The sequence below is a fragment of the Adiantum capillus-veneris genome, chromosome 24, assembly GCF_014529385.1.
Source record: "Adiantum capillus-veneris isolate H3 chromosome 24, ASM1452938v2, whole genome shotgun sequence".
NCBI classification, from domain to species: Eukaryota; Viridiplantae; Streptophyta; class Polypodiopsida; order Polypodiales; family Pteridaceae; genus Adiantum; species Adiantum capillus-veneris.
The window spans coordinates 21,071,470-21,094,468 of record NC_140954.1 but is presented as its reverse complement, the minus strand read 5'-3'; positions in this window follow the sequence as shown (position 1 = coordinate 21,094,468).

Genomic DNA, 22,999 nt, shown 5'->3' with positions numbered 1-22,999 from the left:
AAAACAAAAAAGTTACACTAACTTTTTAAAACATTTGGTATCACAATAAAATATTATGTTATTTGAAAAAAGTGTAACAATAAACTATTTAGACTACAATATATTCTAAAAACATAAAAGATAATGTTTGAAAAACCACTTGGAAGCATTGCAGCAAATTAAGAAAAAAACGGGGTGAAAGAGGATGAGAAAGATTGTGTGTGATCCAAAATTCAATGGACCTCTTTAAAGAGAGCCTCTGTACACAAATGTCAACACCTCTCACAAAGACCTAGAAAAGATATTAAAAAAGAAAGTTTTTTTGCCATGTGGCACTAATATGCAAGCTTAATCCAATGGTCCACAATTGCACCAAAAATCCAACGCTTTACTAAGAACTCCTTATGTAGTCCAAAAAAGGCTTGAGGAAATTGCTAGAATATAGATACCCAAACAATGTTGTGAGTGCATGTGGTGATCTCTCTCTCTCTCTCTCTCTCTCTCTCTCTCTCTTTTGGGAGAAAAGTCCTTTATTTACGTTATATTACATTCTTTAAAATTCAAATAGAAAGTCTTTAGACTATCCTGAGCACCTTATCTCTTAATCCTCTATTCTGAAATGATATAGAATCCTCCAAGTAAGTGTGTGTGCATGTATATATAAAATGTGTGTGTGTGTGTGTAAAAGTCCTTTATTTATGTTATGTTACATTCTTTAAAATTCAAATAGGAAGTCTCCAAACTATCTTGAGCACCTTTTCTCTAAATCCTCTACCTTGCAATCACTTAGAATCCTCCAACATCCTATGCCTAATAACTACCAAGGGCACTATAATTCTTAAGCAATGTGTCTATTAAGAAAGAAGATGATTTCTTATGGACCGTATGAACCTTAAGAACCATGTTTTGAATGGATTCAAACAAAAGAATAGTGCATCGGCATATTCTTTGATAGGCTCAGGTCTAGTGCCTCTAATACGTTTACTAGTGGTGAAATCTATCTTCCTAAGAGTAGCAGCACTTGGAGGTTCCCAATTAACGCTCTCCACATAAATACCAATTGATTAAGAATCTACCATACCCTAGATAAATCCTATTTCCACCGAAGACCATCATGATTAACATTATTTTTGTAAAAACATAGCCACATTTGTGGCTTTAAGAGGCCCATTTGAACCTCTGAGGAAAATACGCCCAACGCATAGTATGAGTTGATAAAAAATGTCAAGAAAATATATCAATGGCTGAAGTTGCCTTTGCATGGCCATCTCTAAGGACTAATTTGGTAAAATGCATACGATTTTACTAAATTGACTCAATGATAGACCAATTTTGTTTTTCAATGGACTCAAATAGGTATGCAATGAGCCTATCACACTTCTCTACTTACAAAAGGATTGACAACATTTACTACGCGCCCAAGTTAAGTAGTAAATTATAATTTTATGAAAAAAGGCTCTTAATTACAAATTTTATGCAAAAAAGGCTCTTTCTAAAAAGTAAAATGTTTAAATTTAGCATTTTTAACTCAAACATGACTCTCAAAGTCTTAAAAACATCCTAACAAGATGTTCAAGAAGTTTCATGAAGTTTTTAATTCATATGCAAAAGTTATGCTTGAAATACTAGAATCTAGGCATGAGCCCCTTTAGCGGCTCTAGCCACTTTTGTGGCCCATTGCAAGTTTAACATAAGTGACCACTACTTATGCATCAAATATTGAGGTAAAAGTGCCTGGTAAAACTTGTCAATGTTGGAAGTCCACGAGTTAACTGATGTGGATGGAACAACCATTCTCTGAACCTATCATGCTCATCAGTGTTGATGGGAACTTGCAAACTTATATGAACACGTGAACAAAATCGATTCCAAAATATCCTGAAGTCAAACCCTAGTCTGAATTGCCTTCTAATTGCCAAAAGTGCTGGCAGTTAGAGTTGGTTATCTCTTTTATTTGAGCCAAGCCTTTCCTCTGCATAGATAGAGCCTTTTTGCCAAGCAACAATGTAGGGGGGCCAATGGAAAAAACTTCAAAAAAGATTCTGAGTTCCTAATTAGTTCCCTATATACCTAGCTCTCGCTTGCCATACTAATGAAGAGGTTGTTTAATCAGCATGTTAGAGGTATCAAGTCGAGTTTTAATCTCTCTCTCTCTCTCTCTCTCTCTCTCTCTCTCCTTTTCTCTCTCCAAAAGTGTGTGTGTGTAGAGAGAAAAGGAGAGTCTCTCAAAAGGAGAGTCTCTCTCTCTCTCTCTCTCTCCTTTTCTCTCTCTCTCTCCTTCTCTCTCTCAAGGAGAGTCTCTCTCTCTCTCTCCTTCTCTCTCTCTCCTTTTCTCTCTACACACACACACACACACACACTTTTGGAGCCTTGAGAGTCTCTCTCTCTCTCTCTCTCTCTCTCTCTTTTTCTCTCTACACACACACACACACTTTTGGAGTCCTTTTCTCTCTACACACACACACACACACACTTTTGGAGCCTTGAGAGTCTCTCTCTCTCTCTCTCTCTCTCTCTCTCCTTTTCTCTCTACACACACACACACTTTTGGAGAGAGAAAAGGAGAGAGAGAGAGAGAGAGAGAGAGAGAGAGAGAGAGAGAGAGAGAGACCTTGGTAAAAACTTAAAAGACATCGTTAGGCAATATATCATGCAATGCGCCAATCTCCAGAACACTGAAATGGTAGTCATACCCTTTGGCAGAGACAATTGGATACCAACATGGATGCTCTTATAATGCCTTTTGAGCTGTTTAGAACACCAAGCATGTGCTCGTCCGTTTTTGTCTACACTCCAGCTTTGGTGAAGTGACGCTAGCCTCCCATGCAGGATGCAGCCTTATACTAAGCTGCCTTCACGAGCGCTTGTAACATCATCCCAACCATGTCGAGCATAGCTGCAGCATCATGATTCGGCACAGGTCCTCTCGTCCATTTTATACACATATTTTAGCACGGCCCCATGCAAAAAGGAGGGAGAGAGAGAACGACAGAGAGAGTACCTCTAGCTAGGAAAGAGACGAGCAGCATGCATGACCGTTATGCAGCCACCTTTTTTCCGTGAATAGACTCTCGAGTCTCATGCCCACCAGCCAGCAGAGGAGTGACATATAAATGAGTACCCCTTGTGTCTCGTCTTCTCGCAGCACCTTACTACCCCCTTACCACGACTCGCCAGAAAAGCATCCTAGAGCTAGAGAGAGAGAGAGAGAGAGAGAGAGAGAGAGAGAGAGAGAGAATTGTCATCCATCAGTAGATCACCCCACTCAAGATTAGTACCTTTTTTTTGGCACCTATTTTGCAACTAAATTTTTTTATATTCTTGATAGATTGTGATGTATAATATGATGTAACATGTCCTCCCCACATGCCAATTGGGGAAGTACTTTGCATAGTCACGCATTAATTTGCTGAAGTCTCATCCTTTATGTGTCCATATTAGGTTTAGATACGACATATTTTCTATCAAGTCACACTCTAATAGCAGTAGGTGCTACGATTTCTCCAAAAAAAAGTCGGAGGTGAATCTTGGGACATGTGCATGAAAGCGAGACTAGCGTCGTTATGTCCCGATTGCAGAGAGAGAGAGAGAGAGAGAGAGAGGACGCATCACGAAGCAAGCACCTAGGGCGGGGCGATGCAACAGGTGCTGCATGCTTAGGGCAAGCACAATTTTATTTTTTCTAAGTTAAAATTTGGCTTAATAGAGCAAGTTGACTTGCTCACTGAATTGGTTCCGGGAGCATAGATAAGGTAATTGTTGGTTAGATGGAGGTTCGAATTCGTGTTACCCTTTTGGTAAGGGTAGTGAATCATTGTGACTTGTGAGGTGAGAGTAGAATAATCAGAAAATCTCAGCGACTAATTGAATATAATAAAAGTAGAGCGAGTAGTACCAAGCCTAATGTGAGAACATACAAGAAAATTTATTCCACTATTTTCACCATAAACATAGGGATTGACAATGGAAACTTACCAAAGTAGGTAAGTGTAAGGGAGGGATTTATTTGGAAATGGTGCATAAGCGTAAAAGCTCAAAAGTGTATCCTATAGATATGTAGGTGTATCAAGTGTGTTTCACTTTGGGTATATAGTTCATATCAACTAGAAATTTACACTTACAAAATGAAAATTTTAATTCTATTTTTTTAAAAAGTGGATAGGTTTATAAAAGAGGGGTAGTTTTATTCCAATCCACAAAATGTGTAAAGAAGGTTTTGAATTAAGCTTTGATTGGACATGATATGAAGGGTTTTGTAAGGTGTACCTCTTGAGCATAAAAGCTAGGGGTGGGTTTCCAATGATTATCCTTATGAGCTTCAAAATAAGGGAGAGAGTAGGTATGAATTTTGGAAAGAGGAAGGGGGGGGAGGGAGAGGGTGGGGATGAGAGGAGGAAAGGAGAAAAATTTTGGATGTTCAATAGAGTGCATAAATCCTCTTTATGGATGGTAATAAATCTTATTGAAACCATCACCAAATCTTACATATAAGATAGTAGTCAAATAAGTTTTTGAGCCGCTTGTTGTATAAGTGTCAAAAGGGGGTCCATAAGTATCTTGTACATGTCACTATTAATAGGGGGTTTTTGAAGACTATGCCGATATTTTTACACATGATTTCTTTGCGGAGATTGAGTCTGTTGGAAAAAGATGTTACTTGACAAGCTCGAATCAAAGGGTTACTTGGGTAATTAGAATAAGATTTTATAGCAAGATACTGTCGTGCAATTATGTGTTTTGTGAGCAATGAATGAAAAAATGCATTAAACTGATCATTTAATGTGGGAGAATAAACGGGAACAAGGGTTAGAATATAGACATGGGCTTATGGATTTGTCTGAACATGGGGCCAAGGTTAAAGGGGTCCAAATGAGAGACGGTCTGTTAAAGAGAAATACTACTCAATAAAGCTTAAAGACCTTAGGGTTATCTTCATTAAAGACCTCCAAAAGTTAGTGTTTAAAAGGTCCTTTGATCTTAAGCAAGCTAGGGCTGACCCTGAGGTGGGAATTCTACCCAATCATGAGGTGCTTGTCGGCTTGCTAAGTGTTAGTGGGAACCTTGCCCAAAAGCTTGAGGTGTTTCTCCCATGCTTAACTGACTAAAGTTCTTGAAGTGTTCAATTCAAAGAAAAACTCTCAAGAGGTGTCAACTTTTCCATGCTTGATTGACTAAGTGCTTGAAGTATTCAACTTTTCCATGCTTGATTGACTAAGTGCTTGAAGTATTCAATTCAAACCAAATGACTTAATAAGCATAAAACAAACATGTTCATATGATCCTCCATATGTGGCCCTCATGATGTCCTTGATTGCTTTTGGATAGGTTTTAAAGGGGTCCAATGATAATTAGATACATAAAAATAAAAAATTAAGTTTTTTCTCTCAAAGAGAAAAAAAAGGACACATATCCAAATGCGATAATTAAATAATATGAGAGAGAGAGAGAGAGAGAGAGAGAGAGAGAGAGAGGTGGACCAAGCATGAGAGGGGGGTATACTTTCCCTCCCCCCCCCCCCACACACACACATTCATTGTGTGGAGTGCAAAGTGCAAGAGCCCCATCTCCTTCTCCAAGCTTGTTGAGAAGTGGAGAGCCTACACCAACACTCCTGGCTATGGAATGCAAATCCAACCAAGAGCCATGCTTCAATGCTTAAGCTTGCCACTTTCTTTATCTTCATTACTATTCTATTATGCTATGCTAAGCAAGAAGAGTGCTGATAAGTGAGGAACTATTTCTTTCTCCTATGGATGATTCTTCTTCCTCTTCCCTACCCTCATCCCCCGCTAGCTCTCTCTACCTTCGAAGTTGTTTGAGGCCTTGGGACTAAGGTTTGGGATAGTTAATTCTTTTTGCAAAGTTTACGTTAAGCTCGTGATGCATGAAGATTTCCATCTTCATAGCATCACCAAGGTCACAAGGAACACAAAGATTGTCTTATAACAAGTCTCTCTTGATGGGAGAATCTATAATACAAAACCCTTTTGGAGGGGGACCGGCTCCAAGTAAATCCGGTCCTCAACTATTGTCATGTTCTCTAATACTCTCTCTCTTGCAAAAGTATTGTTCATGCTAAGTTAATTAAGTACTATGTTCATGTTGCTACCATCAATTAAGTTCACCCTCTATGTTCTCAAAGTAATCTCACAAAAATGCTTACTCTAATTCGTTTAATTCCACTATTCTCAAAGTTCATAGGCCATTTCCATTACATTACTATCAGAGCATTTGGTTTCTGTTTTCTTTCTTAAGAAGAGAGGTCCTTAAGTAGCCTATTGATGGTTAATTTTGCTAATTATATTAGGGTAAGTGGGACTGGGATCTATTATCGATTTTGTTGAGCCCACTATGTGGGATATGGTGCACACCTCAGGAGCTTTAGTCTTAATAATGGGGTCCTTTTAGACTTGCCTATGGATTTACCATTATTGAGCCATATATAAGAAGTTTGAAAGGAGCTATGCTAGACCCACTCCACTACTCTCTATAATTCACCAATTCGAGCCGTGATGTAGATACTTAGTGCTTATTTTCAAAGGTTAAGAGGAGTAGCAACTAAGGTTTTGAATTGCCAAAGGATACACTAAGTAAACACATAAGTATAATTAGCATGGATGACAATAACCAAGAGAGAAGAATGATGAACATTCATAACTTTGATTTTTCACATGAAGGTGCTAATGATGATGCCCCCATGTTTATCAATTATCTTGTTACTAGGTTGCATCAAGCTATGAGAAATCCTATTTTGCAAGCCGGTTACCTAGCAACTTTGTGCTTATGGGATTTCCCTTCCTCTCCAAGAGAAGAGAGAGCTTAGGAGGCCTCTTGATGAGACTCCCAAAAGAAGACTCTCTCCCATGAGAGAGGAGGAATCACAAGAATGAGAAAGAAGTGAATCCCTTAGTTCCTCTAAAGATGTGGCTCCATGAAGGCAGCGGTCTAGACTGTTGCCAACTCCACCCAAGAGGAAACGGTCAACCCATAGTCCTTCTCCTTGTCATTCCAAAAGGGAAGAGAGGAAACAAAGGAAGAAAAAGGCAAGAAAGAGGTCACCCTCTTCTCCTTCTTCTTCACCTTCCTCCTCTTCTGACGAAAGCTATGGCTATTCTCCAAGAGAATACAAGAGCGGAGGACATCACAAATCATACCCTGCATGGCAAAGATCACAAAAGCTCAAGAAGTTCAAAGAGGGAGGAAAGAGTATCTCTTTTCTCACCTATGATGGCACCTTTGGTGCCACCAACAAATTATTGGCCTTCATCCAACAATTTGATGTGGCCTTTGGAGACGAGGGCTTCACAGAGTCCTCCAAGCTACATTATGTAGCTATGAACTTCCAAAAATCTGCTCGTCAATGGTGGGCTAGCCTTCATGGCAATGGCAAGGTCCCAAAGACATGGAAAACTCTACGAGTTTTGATCATGAAGCAATTCCTTACAAGAGATGCAAAGGACAAAGTGCTTACCAAATGGCGGAGCTTGAAGCTGCTCTTCAATGAGTCTATCCACAAATATGTAGACAAGTTTTGGACAAAGTGCGTACCGAATGGCGGAGCTTGAAGCTGCTCTTCAATGAGTCTATCCACAAATATGTAGACAAGTTGTGGTATTTACATCTCAAAGCTACAATCTTTCAAAGGATAGGCTTATCGAAACAAAAGCAACAATTTTGTGCAGGATTACCTAAAGAAATGGCAGAGTATGTCAACTCACAATGGCCTAGCACTATCACCGAAGTCATCCACTGCACCATGGTTGCTTTAAGGATCCATTTCCAACAAGGGGCGAGAAGAAATTTCAAGTTCATGGAAAACAAGGATTGAAATGAAGCTAAAGGGAAGAGCAATGCTCAAAACTCTTTCCAAGGCAACACCAACACCAACAACAACAAGACCAAGAAGAAAGGAGCTTACAAAGGTAAAAATAAGCTCTCCCAAAGAATTAGAGGCTTTTCGTAAAGACCATAAATTCTTTAAGTGTGGGGAGCAAGGACATGGTTATCGTTCTTGTCCCAAAAGAAATGTATGCAATGACACTCCTAGAGCTTCCATGGTTGAAGCTCCAAAAGAGGATACTCATTGCAAAGGCTCATCACTTTGCTATGCTTAGGGAAAAGGGAGCATGATGCCTTCATCTTGTTTGACCCTGGCTCTACTCACAAGTTCATATCAATGAAGTTGGCCACCAAGTTGGGAATTCAAGCTTTTGAGATGGGAGGTACTGTAACTGCTGACACAACTTTCAAGGGATAGCAAGACTCCGTTACTCCCTTGATTGGGTAGTTGATGCTTCATGTCCAAAGCTACATCAACAAAGAAGACTTTTTCATCTCTCCTCTCCAACATGAGGATGCTATCCTAGGGGCACCATGGTTCAACCGCATGGCTGCCAACATGAAGTTCCTTGAAAGGAGAATCTATTTCACCTATAGGGAAAAGATCATTTACATAGATGCTAATGAGTCGGCGAACACCATATCCTTGGTAAATACACTTGCTTTTGATAAGTCAATGAAAAGCTTTATTTTGCATGTATGATTTTTGTTAGAGAATCTGTAAATAATTATAATGTTTTCACAAGTAGCAATAAAGGGAATCAAGAGGAATTAGAGTTGTCTAATTTCCTAAATGGATTCTAAGATGTTTTTATTGATGACATCCCTAGTAAGCCACCTCCAAAATGAGGGGATGATGACCATGAAATAGAGCTTCTACTAGGAAGCTCACCGCCTAATAAATCTCCTTATTGAATTTCACAAGTTCAACACAAGAAGATGATAAGGCAAGTGCATGAATTGGTGGAAAAAGGGATGGTGAGGCCTATCTCCTCTCCATTCTGTTCACCGGTACTTTTAGTGCAAAAGAAAGATGACACATCGCATGTGTGTCGACTATAGAGCACTAAATACGGTCACTATAAAAAAGAAGATTTCTCATGCCGCGCGGAGAAGATCTATTTGATAAGTTACAAGTTTTGTCTTGGAAAATGCTACAGCCGCATTCAAAGTCATGATGGACAAAAATCTTCAGGCCACTCAAATTCTCTTGAGGAGTACAAGTGACACATCTAGGTAATCTTTAAGCTTTTCCTTAATCAAACAAGAGGTACTTTTAGTGCAAAAGAAAGATGACACATCGCATGTGTGTCGACTATAGAGCACTAAATACGGTCACTATAAAAAAGAAGATTTCTCATGCCGCGCGGAGAAGATCTATTTGATAAGTTACAAGTTTTGTCTTGGAAAATGCTACAGCCGCATTCAAAGTCATGATGGACAAAAATCTTCAGGCCACTCAAATTCTCTTGAGGAGTACAAGTGACACATCTAGGTAATCTTTAAGCTTTTCCTTAATCAAACAAGAGGTGAATTTTTTCTACAAGAGACTCAATATTTAGGTCACATTATCTCTCAAGATGGTATTCATATGGATCCATCAAATTTGGAGGTAATAAAAACATGGCCTAATCTAAGGGATCTACATGAGTTAAGAAGCTTTATTAGTATGTGTGCATACTATAGACGCTTCATTGCAAACTTTTCTCAAATAGCAGGACCATTGCATGACTTAACAAAGAAGAACTTTAAGTACTCATGGACTGCTAAAGAACAAAATGCGTTTGACAAGCTCAAAGAGAAGCTTACCTCCCAACCAGTCCTTATGATTCCGGATCTCTCAAAGCCATTTGAGGTCCAATGTGATGCTTGTGGTGATTGCCTTGGAGCAGTCTTGCTTCAAGAAGGGCATGCCATAGCATATGAGAGCCGATAGCTCAATACGGATGAACAGGTCTTGGAAATTTATGAAAAAGAGCTTTTAGATGTTCTACATGCCCTAGACATATGGAATCACTATTTATTGGGGACTCCATTCATTTTATTAACAGACCACCAAAGTATCAAGTACTTCATGGTGTAAATCAATCTTTCCGACAAACAAATGTGGGAAAATTTTCTTTTGCAATTTTAATTTCATATTTCTCACATTGTTGGTAAGCACAACCAAGTGGTTGATGCACTTTCACGATGATCAAACGTCAATGTGGTGTCTATAGCAACTCACAATGATCTACTTCTATGATAGATGAGTATGCTACTGACCCTCACTTTAAAGATGTAATGTCAGCCCTTGCTTTGGGGAAGAAAGAGGAACCATTCACCTAATAGGCTATGTGTTACCCACTCCCTTCATGACAAAGTCCCATGCTCCTCCCTATGTGGGACATAGAGGCATTCAACCTACTCTTCATCACACTTTATTCCTGTCAAAAATACTATTAAGGCACACCAAATGTCAACTATCTTCATATCTTAGATTTTTAAACACCATGGATTACCAACATCCATTGTGTCAAATAGAGATCCTAGAATGACCAGTAATTTCTAGAAAGGTCTCTTTGAAAATCTAGGTACAAGATTGAATTTCTCTTTGGCCTATCACCCACAAATGGATGGACAAAGTGAGATAGCCAACCTTATGATACTCAATCTCCAAAAGACTTATGTTACAGAAGTAGATCAACGATCACAATGGGATAAGTACTTACCCCTTGTAGCTTGTATGCGTACAATAATACTGTCCATACTAGTACAGGAAAAGCACCTTTTGAGATCATATAGGGAAGGCCTAAAATTCCCTTTCTACTTAAAGTACATGGGAAGATCTTCGCTGCTGATGAGTATAGCCATGACCCACAAGAATATTTTCAAAAGGTTAAGGAGGCTATATCCATATCTCAACAAAGGAAAAAAGCTGCCGTTGACAAGCACAGAAGGGCCTTAACACTCAAAGAAAATGATTGGGTCTCACTTAAGTTTCCCAAGGCTCGATTGAGGTAAACAACGAGAAAAAATCCTACGGGCCATCAAAAGTATTATGCTAAATTAGCAAAAAGATACTATGGTCCTTTTCAAATATTGAAGCCAATCAATGACATGGCTTATCAACTCAAGTTTCCCAACCATTGGCTCATACACAATGCTTTTCATGTGAGCCTACTCAAGCCCTACAAAGGAGAGCCACCAATAGAACCAATTATTGAAGGCCCTCAATAAATTGAAGACCAAGAAGAGGTGCTACAACCTGAAGCTATCCTTTGGCATGCAGAAAAGGTACTATGGCATGGTAAGATTATCCGACAATATATTGAAGATGCTAGATGGATGCAAGGAATATAGCTTAAGGATAGTATGAACCTTGTCAATGCTTACAACACTGCACTAGAGTAAGCAAATAAATGCTTCCTAAATGATTTTTTTTTTGTCTTATAAGACTAAATCTTATTTTGTGCACAAATTTAAATATTATGCATGCTTAGAATCATGTTTGTGATGACGACGTCACTCAAACACCAAGTAGAATTTATCACTCTACTTTGGGAGTATGACATGGACTATAGAGCAGACATGCTTGTAGCAGCTACATCTCCCAAGCACCAAATGGACTAGTGATCCATTTTGGAATGATGTTGCAGGGTGAAAAGGGATCATCTACCCGCTAAGAAATGTAGACTAATGACTAAGACTTTTCTCTACTACCTCATAGTCGAGGACGACTATGATTTCAAGAGAGAGGTAATGTCATAAAATCTAATATCTAACCAATCCAAATGATTATCTCATCTTAAACTGATCATTTAATGTGGGAGAATAAATGAGAACAAGGGTTAGAATATAGACATATACTTATGGACCTGTCTCAACACGGGGCCAAGGTTAAAGGGGTCCAAATAAGAGATGGTATGTTAAAGAGAAATGCTACCTAATGGAGCTTAAATACCTTAGGGTTATTTGCATTAAAGACCTCCGAAGGTTAGTGTTATAAGGTCCTTTGATCTTAGGCAAGCTAGGGATCATCTTGAGGTGGGAATCCTACCCAAGCATGAGGTGCTTGTCGGCTTGCTAAGTGTTAGTGGGAACCTTGCCCAAAAGCTTGAGGTGTTTCTCACATGCTTAAATGACTATATTTCTTCAAGTGTTCAATTCAAAGATAAACTCTCAAGAGGCATCAACTTTTCCATGATTGATTGCTAACACTACAAGAGACTCTTCACATTAGCGACGCTCACACAGCGACGCTCAAAAAAAAAAAATCCCGGCGTCGCTATGAGCGTCGCAAATTTACAAAGAAGTTTGCGACGCTCATAGCGACGCTTATAGCGACGCTCATAGCGACGCCAGCTGGGGTAAAAAAAATAACCGAGCGCGCCCAAAAACTCAGATCTCAGATCTGAGTTTTTCGGCGCCCTCAAGCAAAGAGCAGGTAACGCTCTCCCTCACTCTCTCTCTCTCTCTCTCTCTCTTTTTCTTTTACACACACACACACACACACACACACACACACACACACACACACACACACACACACACACACACACACACACACACGAGGAGAGGAAGGAGAGCCAGGTATGCTCCTTCCCTCTCCTCATTCTCATGTTCCCTTCCCCTCTTTCTCTCTCCCTCGCTCTCTCTCTCACACACACACATACACACACACACATAGTGTTTTTGAGAGAGAGAGAGAGAGAGAGAGAGAGAGAGAGAGAGAGAGAGAGAGCGAGAGAGAGTGCAAAAACGCACACACATACGTAAACAAAGAATGCACACACACATTGAGAGAGAGAGCATGCATAAACAAAAAACGCACGCATTGAGAGAGGAAAAGAGAGAGAGAACATGCATAAACAAAAAACGCACACATTGAGAGAGGAAAAGAGAAAGAAAACATGCATACGATCCAAAAAAACGCACACACATTGAGAGAGAAAGAAAGAGAAACTAAGGGAGCGTCGTAGGAAACTAATTAAAATTAAAAGACCTAAAGATCTAGCCGACGAGGAGTTGAACTGAAGACCTATTATTCAAGAGAGAAATGGCATAATCAATCTATCATACTTGGCATGGGTGATAGGAAGGTTATACCATTTATCTCTTTTTATTGGCACACACATCCACACACGCGCACACACACAGGAAGAAGAGAGTTATAACGTCGTAGGAAACTATCTTAAAAGACGTTAAAGATTAGGTTATATGTAGACTTACATTAAATTAGATTTAGGTTTACTTTTAACTAGATTTACGTTTATTTAAGCTAGATTTAGATTTACGTTATATTAGATTAGATGCGGGTCTCCATAGACTGCGATGCCTGCATGAAGCGGGTGAAGAAAGCCCTCAATGGAATATAGGGTATTGCTGCCTTCACTCATGGTGGGCTCCGTCGATCCAAAAGTACTGGTGAAATGTCTTCAGAAGATAGGGAAGAAGGTGGATCTTCAGGGCGGCAAGAGTCACTACATCCCCGACACAATGACCATCTAGACAACCTCTAGTCATTAGACTTACGTTAAATTAGATTTAGCTTTATTTTTAGTTAGATTTACGTTTATTTAGATTTACGCTTATTTACGTTAGATCGAGTCCACGCAAGAATTACTTACGGTTTAGGGTTTAGAGTTAGACGAACAGTGAAGAGATCTACTGTGAAAAGATGTTAAGATGAAGTGAAGTGCTACAGCTAGAGAAGAGGCAAAGGGATTTTGTCCACTACATGCAGTATCATGTAGACGTGGGTGTCTAGATTTCTTGTACCCACAAATATAGGTATTGACCAATAAAGACGAGATTATAACCCGGTGGTTCTGATCTCCGTGCACCTCTAGACCGAGGTGTGCGGGGATTGGACATGACTAGAGAATGTGAGGTAGAGAGAGAGAGAGAGAGAGAGAGAGAGAGAGAGAGAGAGAGAGAGAGAGAGAGAGAGAGAGAGAGAGAGAGAGAGAGAGAGAGAGAGAGAGAGAGAGAGAGATAAGACGAAGAATGCCAATAGAATATTAAATTTGTTGTCTAGGTTATAAGTTTTTTATCCTCATTATGAGTAGCGACGAGGATGTGGGACCGTCCAACCGAAACACCTATCTCTCAACGAGGGTCTTATGTCCTTGTAATCAATGCAAGCATGCTGTGCGATGGACAAGACGTGTTTCTTTGCAGCACGTTCGCGAATTTGGCGAGTTCGATCCATCTATTATAGATCGAGTTGTTGCCAATTATAACTCGTCGGACTCTGACGCTGGCCAACAAGCAGCAATCTTGCAACCCAATAGACGTATTCGCAGGCGCTTTGGTCAAGCAGCATATGTGAGGCCACAAGATGTAGCCTCTGACAGCTCGGGGGATGATCATGCAGAGCACATTCCCAACGAGACAATGTTTGAGCCCGAGATTGATGAAATGATCGAGACGATCATGGATTCAGAAAGGCTTATCTATGATGATATGAAAAGTGAAGCCGATACATCATTGTATAATGGAGCACGTATGTCTAGATTGAAAGCACTCCTGGTTCTTCTCAACATGCAGGCAAAGTTTGGATGGAGTGACACTAGCGTCACAGCGCTTTTCAGGTGATCTATTACAATTAGTTTACTTTAATAGAACTCTAAATGTATAATGATCTGATAGATTTTTACACGACTGTATCATATTTTTATGTTGTGTAGATTGCTGAAAGAGCACATTCTACCAGCTGACAATGTGATGCCAGATTCCCGAGATGAAGCAAGAAAGATTTTGCGAAACTTGGGGATGGATTACAATTCTATCCACGCTTGTCCTAATGACTGCATTCTTTTCAGAGGGGAATACACAGACATGGAGAAGTGTCCGAAATGTGATTCCGAAAGATATCGAGTAGATCTCCACGGGACAAAAATTCCACAAAAGGTTTTGCGACATTTTCCTTTGCTTCCTCGCATCAAGCATTTCTTCGAATGTAAGTCCATGGCCGCCCTAGCATCATGGCATGAGGAGAATAAATCTTCGGATGGTGTGCTACGAATTCCTGCAGATTGCGCAGCCTGGAAACATATAGATGGAACATGGTCGGATTTTGCCAGGGAAGCTCGAAATTTGCGCTTAGGCCTGGCTATGGATGGCGTAAATCCTTTTGGTCAAAGATCAACATCTTACAGTGTATGGCCCGTTGTCATCGTCAACTACAACATTCCCCCGTGGTTGACTACGAAGAAGGGGCACCTATGGCTAAGCTTGATTGTGCCAGGGCGATATAAAGTGGGGAATATGGATGTGTATCTTCGTCCACTATTGGAAGAGCTACAACAATTGTGGATTGGCATAGAGGTGGTGGATATGAGCCGACACACAGGACGACGGAATGCTTTGATCAGAGGTATTCTAATGTGGACCATGCATGACTATCCCGGGCTAACAGAATGCTCAGGTGATCTATTGACACTCCTCTCTCAGACACTGTAAATCTTGTTTTTCCCCATAGTTGATCTATTATCATGTGTATACATGCAGGGCTTCAAACAAGCGGATACAGAGCATGTGTCACATGTGGACCTAGACTGAATGCACGTAGGGCACCCTCACTGAAGAAGCAAATCTACGAAGGTCATCAAGCGTATCTTCCGGAGAATCATGTGTTACGCGACGGCTTTTTGGGAAGAGAGCCACCAAGGATGTCTGCACAAGCATGGTTAGAGCAGAAGGAGATGTGCGATGACGGATTGCCTCCAGGGATGAAGAGACTATCTCTATGGTACGAGTTACCATACTGGCCCCGACTCGTGATCAATCACTTGCTCGATCCAATGCACATATTCAAGAATGTGGGTAATCTACTATGGGACCATTTGACCGGCAAGAAAGATACTTTGGGAGCCAGAGTTGACCTTAGAAATGTGGATCGTATGGAGCAATATTGGCCGCAAACAGCGTCTGATGGATCGATAAAACTTCCTAAAGCACCATGGATTTTCACAGGAGCCCAAGAACGCAAAGTAAAAGAGGCCATTCGATCTTTGCGGACCCCCACTGGCGTAATGCACTCGCTCCAAACGTGTTTTACTAAAGAAGGAAAGCTTACCGGTTTGAAGTCACACGATTGGCATAAAATGTGTCAGGTACGTTCATAGTGGACTTTAATATCATTGCATAAAATGTGGACTTTAATATCATTGCTGCACATACTTTACAGTTTATTTTACCGGTTGCCATTGAGGGATGTTTGTCTCTCGACATCCGTAACACAATCTACAAACTTGCAAAGCTGGTGCAATGGATCTCACAAAAGGAGATCGACGTAGACTCCATACCATTCGCCAAACTAAATGCTGCGGAGCTTGTGTGCATGTTTGAGAAACATTTTCCTACTACAATGCTAACCATTCAGGTGCATCTTCTTATTCACATAGTTGATGAGGTGGAAATAGCTGGCACAGTTCATTCCAGATGGATGTTCTTCTTAGAGCGTTTCATGAAAACGCTTAAGGGATATGTGCGTCAAAAGGCACGTCCGGAGGGTAGCATGGCAGAAGGTTGGTTGGTATCAGAGTCCCTAGTGTACATTGGAGAGTGGCTAGACGGATTTGATAAATCCCGGGACACGCTATGGCGAACCATAGATGATGAGCGCATATCTGGGATTGTCATGTGCAATCTCGGTGTTGAGAAGAAGATGACGGAAGATCTAGAGGCTAAAATCAACCGATTTTGCATGCTTCACAATCCAGTGATGCAAAAGTGGATTTCACAATATGAGGATGCAAAGCAAGAGCGACAAAGGGCACGAATCGAGTGGAGACGGGGAAGACGACCACCGATGCACTATCCAGCGGTTCTGGAGAGCCTACCAACCTTCATGAGCTTAAGATGGTTGCACAACCAATTGAAAAGCGCACAACAATGCGGTGACGAAGTGACTGAAGAAGAGTGGGAGTACTCTCGGGGTTGCGCGACCAAGGTAAGTTTGCAATGTACGACTAGCAAGTGACTTTATTTATAAACGTTTGAACGGCCACTCATAATCTTTGTTCGTTGTAGTATAAGTCATACACAGCAGCATGGTGTAAAGGTCGACATTTTAGGGTGGAACGAATCGACAAAAAGCGTTTTACTCAAGATTGTGGAATCATGGAAAAATTTGAACAGTCTAGTCGACGACGTTCCTCTGATGCAGATCCCGTGGTGGCGGAACTCACTTACTTCGGCACGCTGCAAGAGATTTTGAGGATCGATTACAGAGGATTTTTTGTCGACTTGTTCGACGTGCAATGGTTCAAGATAATCATGGAGGGTCGAAACGCTACTGTGCGTAGAGGAGAGTCTGGTTTTCTTGAGGTGGATTCTACTAAGAAATGGACTGACCTAAGAGACACTTTCGTACTACCCGAGCATTGTGAACAAGTAAGTATATAAATAGTTAACATCCCCCTTTTACAAGTTATGTGCTTGAAAGCTCTCATGTAAGTTATGTGGCTCTGGCAGGTAGTATTTCATCCTACAAAGTCTACATCAAACTGGTGGTACGTCATAGAGGTAGCCCCTCGTAGTGCAAGGACGTATGAAGGCTACCATGTGCCAATCACAACGACATCAATGGAGGAGATCAGAGAAGATGCTCAATCAGAAGCCGCTGCGGTGGTGCCAGACGAGCATCAAGATGCTACTACTCTATATGGGGTGCATGCAGAGGAGCTACAAAATGAAACAGAGGATATGTGTTTAAACAGAGAGCTCTATATAGATATAGGAAGTTATGCTGAGTTATGCGAGGATGAGAGAGAGATCTCTTAAAGCCACAAATATTGTATTTGAACAATTTTGCTCCGTGCTGTAAAAGCTCTAGCTCTCTAAGTAGCTTCCATGGTGTGTAACGCTCTTTTCTACTCGCGCTCACATCTTTTGATTGAAAATTCTGAGTTTTCGACTTGCCTCTTCTACCACTCGATTCATTGCGTCATTGTATTTATATGCGTCATTACGTCATTGTATTTAATGGTCTTTGCGTCATTGTCTACTCTATTCATTCAATATTAAGTTTAAATATTCGTGTGTTTAATGCAGGTATGGATGATGAGGAGTTTCTTTCTTCTTTGTCACCGCAGCAGAGACAGTGGTACGTGGAGCGTCATCGCTCTGGCGCATCATCGCGCGTTCCTACACCATCCGCATCTCCCTCTCTTTCAGAGCATTCGGCGCGCTCTGAAGCTTCGGCGTCGACGAGACGAGCGTCACACTCGTCTAGACACCGGCGCTCTAGTGGTGGCGGTGGCGGTTGTTGTGGGGATTCCGCCACCGATGCCTCCACACCGCCTCGTGTTCGACGAGGCTCTTTACCCTCCCCTTCTTTGCCCGCCCCCACACCAGCCACAGCATCGCCATCTACGCCAGGTTTTGCACGGCTGACTGTTCCTAGAAGCTACACACCTCTACCTACTCCGCCAGGAGCCACCCCACTCGACACTCCTCGCTTCGGGGCCCAGACGCCGGTGGAGACACCTGACGTCCGTACCCCCATCGACACGCCACTAGAGACCCCTGCCGGGACACCCAGGTTCACGCGTCACCGGCCAGAGGGCTTGCCTTACTCCGTCGACATCAGCGGCAGCATCATCATGGATGATGACGGCAAGAAGGTGATCTCGCGCATGCGTGGTCTTTGCTCTCAGCTGTTTAGACACTATATACTAAACAAATGGAGTGAAGTACCAAGTGATTTAAAAAACAGAGTCATCAGCATACTTCATGATGAGTTTCCCGTTCCAACACGTGATCAGCGCTTCAATGAAGACCTGATGAAGATTCGAATGCGCGAATACTGCAAACACAAGCGTTCCGAAGTGCAAAAAGCAATCAAGAATGGGTGGAATAGGCCAGATTGGCTGGCCAAAGAAGATTGGAAGAATGCGAAGAAAGCAGCGCGCGAGAATCCCGACAAGTGGAAGCAACAAAAGGATGCAGCCAGAGCGCGAGTAGAGGCAGGGAGCTCGCACCACTTGGGGAGCGGTGGATGGGCATCATTTGAGGCCGATTTTGTAAGTCTTTTCACATTGCTCTTTATGCATGTTCGATAGTTTAGGGTTTATGAGTTTTTTAGTTCTAACATAATGAAATCTTTGTATGTTTTGACAGTGGTCGATGACAGGACGTGATCCCACACCGTACGAGCGCGAGTACGCAGGCAGGAAGGGCTTAAACGCCCCGATGGACATTCTCAGTTCTCGCGGTGGCATGGTTAGTATTAGGGTTTACTCTTTTTTATTTTTTGTATTGTTTTATAAATGTCGTTATATGTTTATACTTACTGAAAGCTGTCTTATTGTCTTCTTTTGCAGAATCCGACAGATACGCCGCTTGGACGCGATGAGACGTCTGATTAGACGACGTCAGTTTAGCCGTAGCTAGATAGCATTAGTTTAGGGTTTCTCATAGCTTATGTATCATGAGACGGATTTTATACGTCTTTTTGAACCATGTATATTATTACATTTGTCACCGCAATTCCTTTTGCCAATCAATTCTTTATGCCTATGATGTTGTACAATTGTCATTATTACATTTGCCAATCAATTCAGTTTGTCTATGATGTGTACAATTGTCAATTTTGCAAACAATGCGTCTTGTGGGTGACTATTTTGGGTCTATTATTTACCTTTGCACTTTTTTTAAAAAGTGAATCAAGTACAATATGGTTGATGGGTGGCAGGGCATTCAATGCCCTGCCACCAAAAAAATATTCTCTCAGGCGTCGCTATAAGCGTCGCTATTTATGGCTCTGTAGCGTCGCTATACTCTTCTGTGAGAGCGTCGCTATCTGCGTCGCTATAGGCGTCGCTATGAGCGTCGCTATATAGCGACGCCTATAGCGACGCTCTCGTAGCGACGCTTTTAGCGACGGTTATAGCGACGCCGGGGGTTATAAAAACCCAGTGTATTTCCGTCGCTAAGAGCGTCACAAGAGCACACAACCTCTTGTAGTGTAAGTGCTTGAAGTATTCAATTCAAACCAAATGCTTGATTGACTAAGTGCTTGAAGTATTCAATTCCAACCAAATGGCTTAATAAGCATAAAAAACACATGTTCAAATGATCCTCCATATGTGGATCTCATGATGTGCTTCGATGCTATTGAATAGGTTTTAAAGGGGTCCAATGAGGATTTAGATACATAAAAATAAATAATTAAGTTCTTTCTTTCAAAGAGGAAAAAGAGGACACATGTCCAAATGAAATAAGTAAATAATAAGAGAGAGAGAGAGAGAGAGAGAGAGAGAGAGAGAGAGAGAGAGGTGGACCAAGCATGAGAGGGGGGTATAATCTCCCACACACACCCACACATTCTCTCATTGTGTGGAGTGCAAAGTGCAAGAGTTCCATCTCCATCTCCAAGCTTGTTGAGAAGTGGAGAGCCTACACCAACACTCTTGGTTATGGAATGCAAATCCAACCAAGATCCATGATTCAATGCTTAATCTTGCCACCTTCTTCATCTTCATTACTATTCTATTATGCTATGCTAACCAAGAAGAGTGATGATAAGTGAGGAAGTATTTTTTTCTCCTATGGATGATTCTTCTTCCTCTTCCCTACACTCATCCCCCGCTAGCTCTCTCCACCTTCGAAGGTGTTTGAGGCCTTGGGACTGAGGCTTGGGATAGTTAATGCTTTTTAAAAATTTTATGTTAAGTTCATGATGCATCACCAAGGTCACAAGGAACACAAACATTGTACTATAACAAGTCTCTCTTGATGAGAGAATCTATAATACAAACACCCCTTGGAGGAGGGACCGGCTCCAAGTAAATCCGGTCCTCAACTATTGTCATGTTCTCTAATACTCTCTCTCTTGCAAAAGATTGTTCATGCCAAGTTAATTAAGTACTATCTTCATGTTGCTACCATCAATTAAGTTCACCCTCTATGTTCTCAAAGTAAGCTCACAAAAATGCTCACTCTAATATCTTAATTCCACTATTCTCAAAGTTCATAGGCCGTTTCCATTACAATGGACCTCTACTTAGTTAATTGATGGTACCAAAAATCCTAATCCTTCATTTATAGGCCATCAAATGATGCACAAAAATAATTCAATATCTTCTTCTCTAGGCTCAGCTGTTATCGGTTATGTATAATTACATCAAGACTAAGTGGGACAATTCTAACTACATCACAACCTAGTGAAATTCATCTATATTTACAATCTATAGGATCAAAATAGGATTAAAATGAGGGAAAACTTTACTAGAATGGGTTGTATGCCAATGTGACAATTGGCTTTTTCTATAGGATTGAAAATAGTAAAAAATGGTGAAAATTCCACATTAATGATGACGCTTTTCTGGTCAAAGTCGGAGTGAGCTTATATAAATAACAACCTGCACTTTTAGTGTACTAATCTATCATACATACAGGGTTCTTGTATGGTGGTCTAGTGAAGTTTCATCTTGCTTCCCTCCTATTTTTAAGGATGTGAGGTTCCTAATTAAGGTTTAGTCTCATCAATAAGATGAGTTAAAGTATGTGTGTAAGTTCTTAAGCTTCCATGGCTATGCATTGGTGGTGAGTCAAAAGAATACCCTATGGTTTTTCACTTGGCAAAGTGGCATTGTAATTGTGCTATTGGGTACAAGGCTACCTAGTTTGGTGAAAGCAAATTGAGTTTTGTGTCAATTTTGTGTTTATTTGAAAGTAGAGCTTCCATGGATGGAATTTCAATGTTTTTCTTTGTTTTGATTCTTCAAATAAGTGTGTTTTTAATCCACCAAGTTGCAAACTCTCACAGCAAGAGACCCGATGCCTTCTAACTTGTGGCAAAACTTCTTGACATAATTTTAGTGAAACCAACACAAAATCAATTGGGTTGAGATTTCAAAATTTGAATTTAAATATTCATTAAAGGACATTCAAACTATGGAATACCAAGGGGTGTGCTTCGATGCAAACAAAATGCAAATGTTTCAAGCCTTTGCACTATTTATGCAGCAACAACAAACTGCAGAGAGAATATAAATGTCTACTACAAATGCATTTCACTCAATAGTGGATAAAATGGATCAATCTAGTTGTAAAATATATCTAAGTACTTGAGTACTCAAGTAAAATAAGTGGAGCTAAATAGGGTGCCTTCAATTGACATGGAAACAATTTTGTTCTTATAGGCGTTCTCAAGCTTCAAGCACATGCAAGAGAGATAAGAGATGCACATGGTGAAGATTGGGAGGATTTAAAAAAATATATTAATCAAGAATACTTTATCATCAACTTCAAAAAAGTAACAAAGAGGACTTTCTTGGAATGTATTTCTCTCAAAAAGGAAGGGCTATCTCCTATGGAGCTATTAAGGGAGTTCAAGCAATGATATGCACAATTGTCAACAAAAAAGTAGGATACCTTGGATGCTGAGAAGGTTGTATTGTTTCTACAAGCTATATGTGTAGATATCCAAGAGAAATTTGAGCTAGCTACCTTGGGAAGACAAGTATGCTAAAGTGGGCTTGAAGATGGAATGGAAGCATGCCAAGGACGCAGTTCCACTTCTTGCAAAGAGTCAACATAGATGGTATAAAATGGTGATAAACAATGTCACTCCTAATTCTACTAGTCTACAGAATGTATCCATGCCGCCTATTGTGAATCAAAGGACTGATGAGGTCTCCATGCTAGATGGGCTTGTCAAAGGTATGCATGAGATGAAACTCAAACTTGCAAGACTGGAAGATAAATGACAACCATCAGGACAAACGTCTCAAAGTTAAGAAGGTTTTGTGAATATATGTATATGGTGTGATAGCACTAATCATGGTAAAAGGTATTGTGATAGATTTAATGATTCTTTGAAAAAGGACCTTGTCTTTTTTAAAGATGGTAAAACTCACTTGACTACAAGAAGTGGAGGAAGAAAGGATTCAATACCTTCTCAAGTTTCATGAAAGGAAAGGGCCCTGCTTACAAATTACAATCCGACATAGAAGCTGCTATAAACTTGAAGAAGGCATTGTAAGAAATGATCTTGAATAGCAAGGTTGAGTTTACATTGGATGAAGTCCTTGGCATAACTAAGCATGGATTCTGCAAGGAGATCATTGACATCATAAATTTGAAAAAAGAAAACTCTAACTAAATTGAGTTCTTCACAATTACACGGTGAAGAAGAGATATTAAACACACAAGGGATACATGTTCAAGCAAAGCAATGTGAAGATGA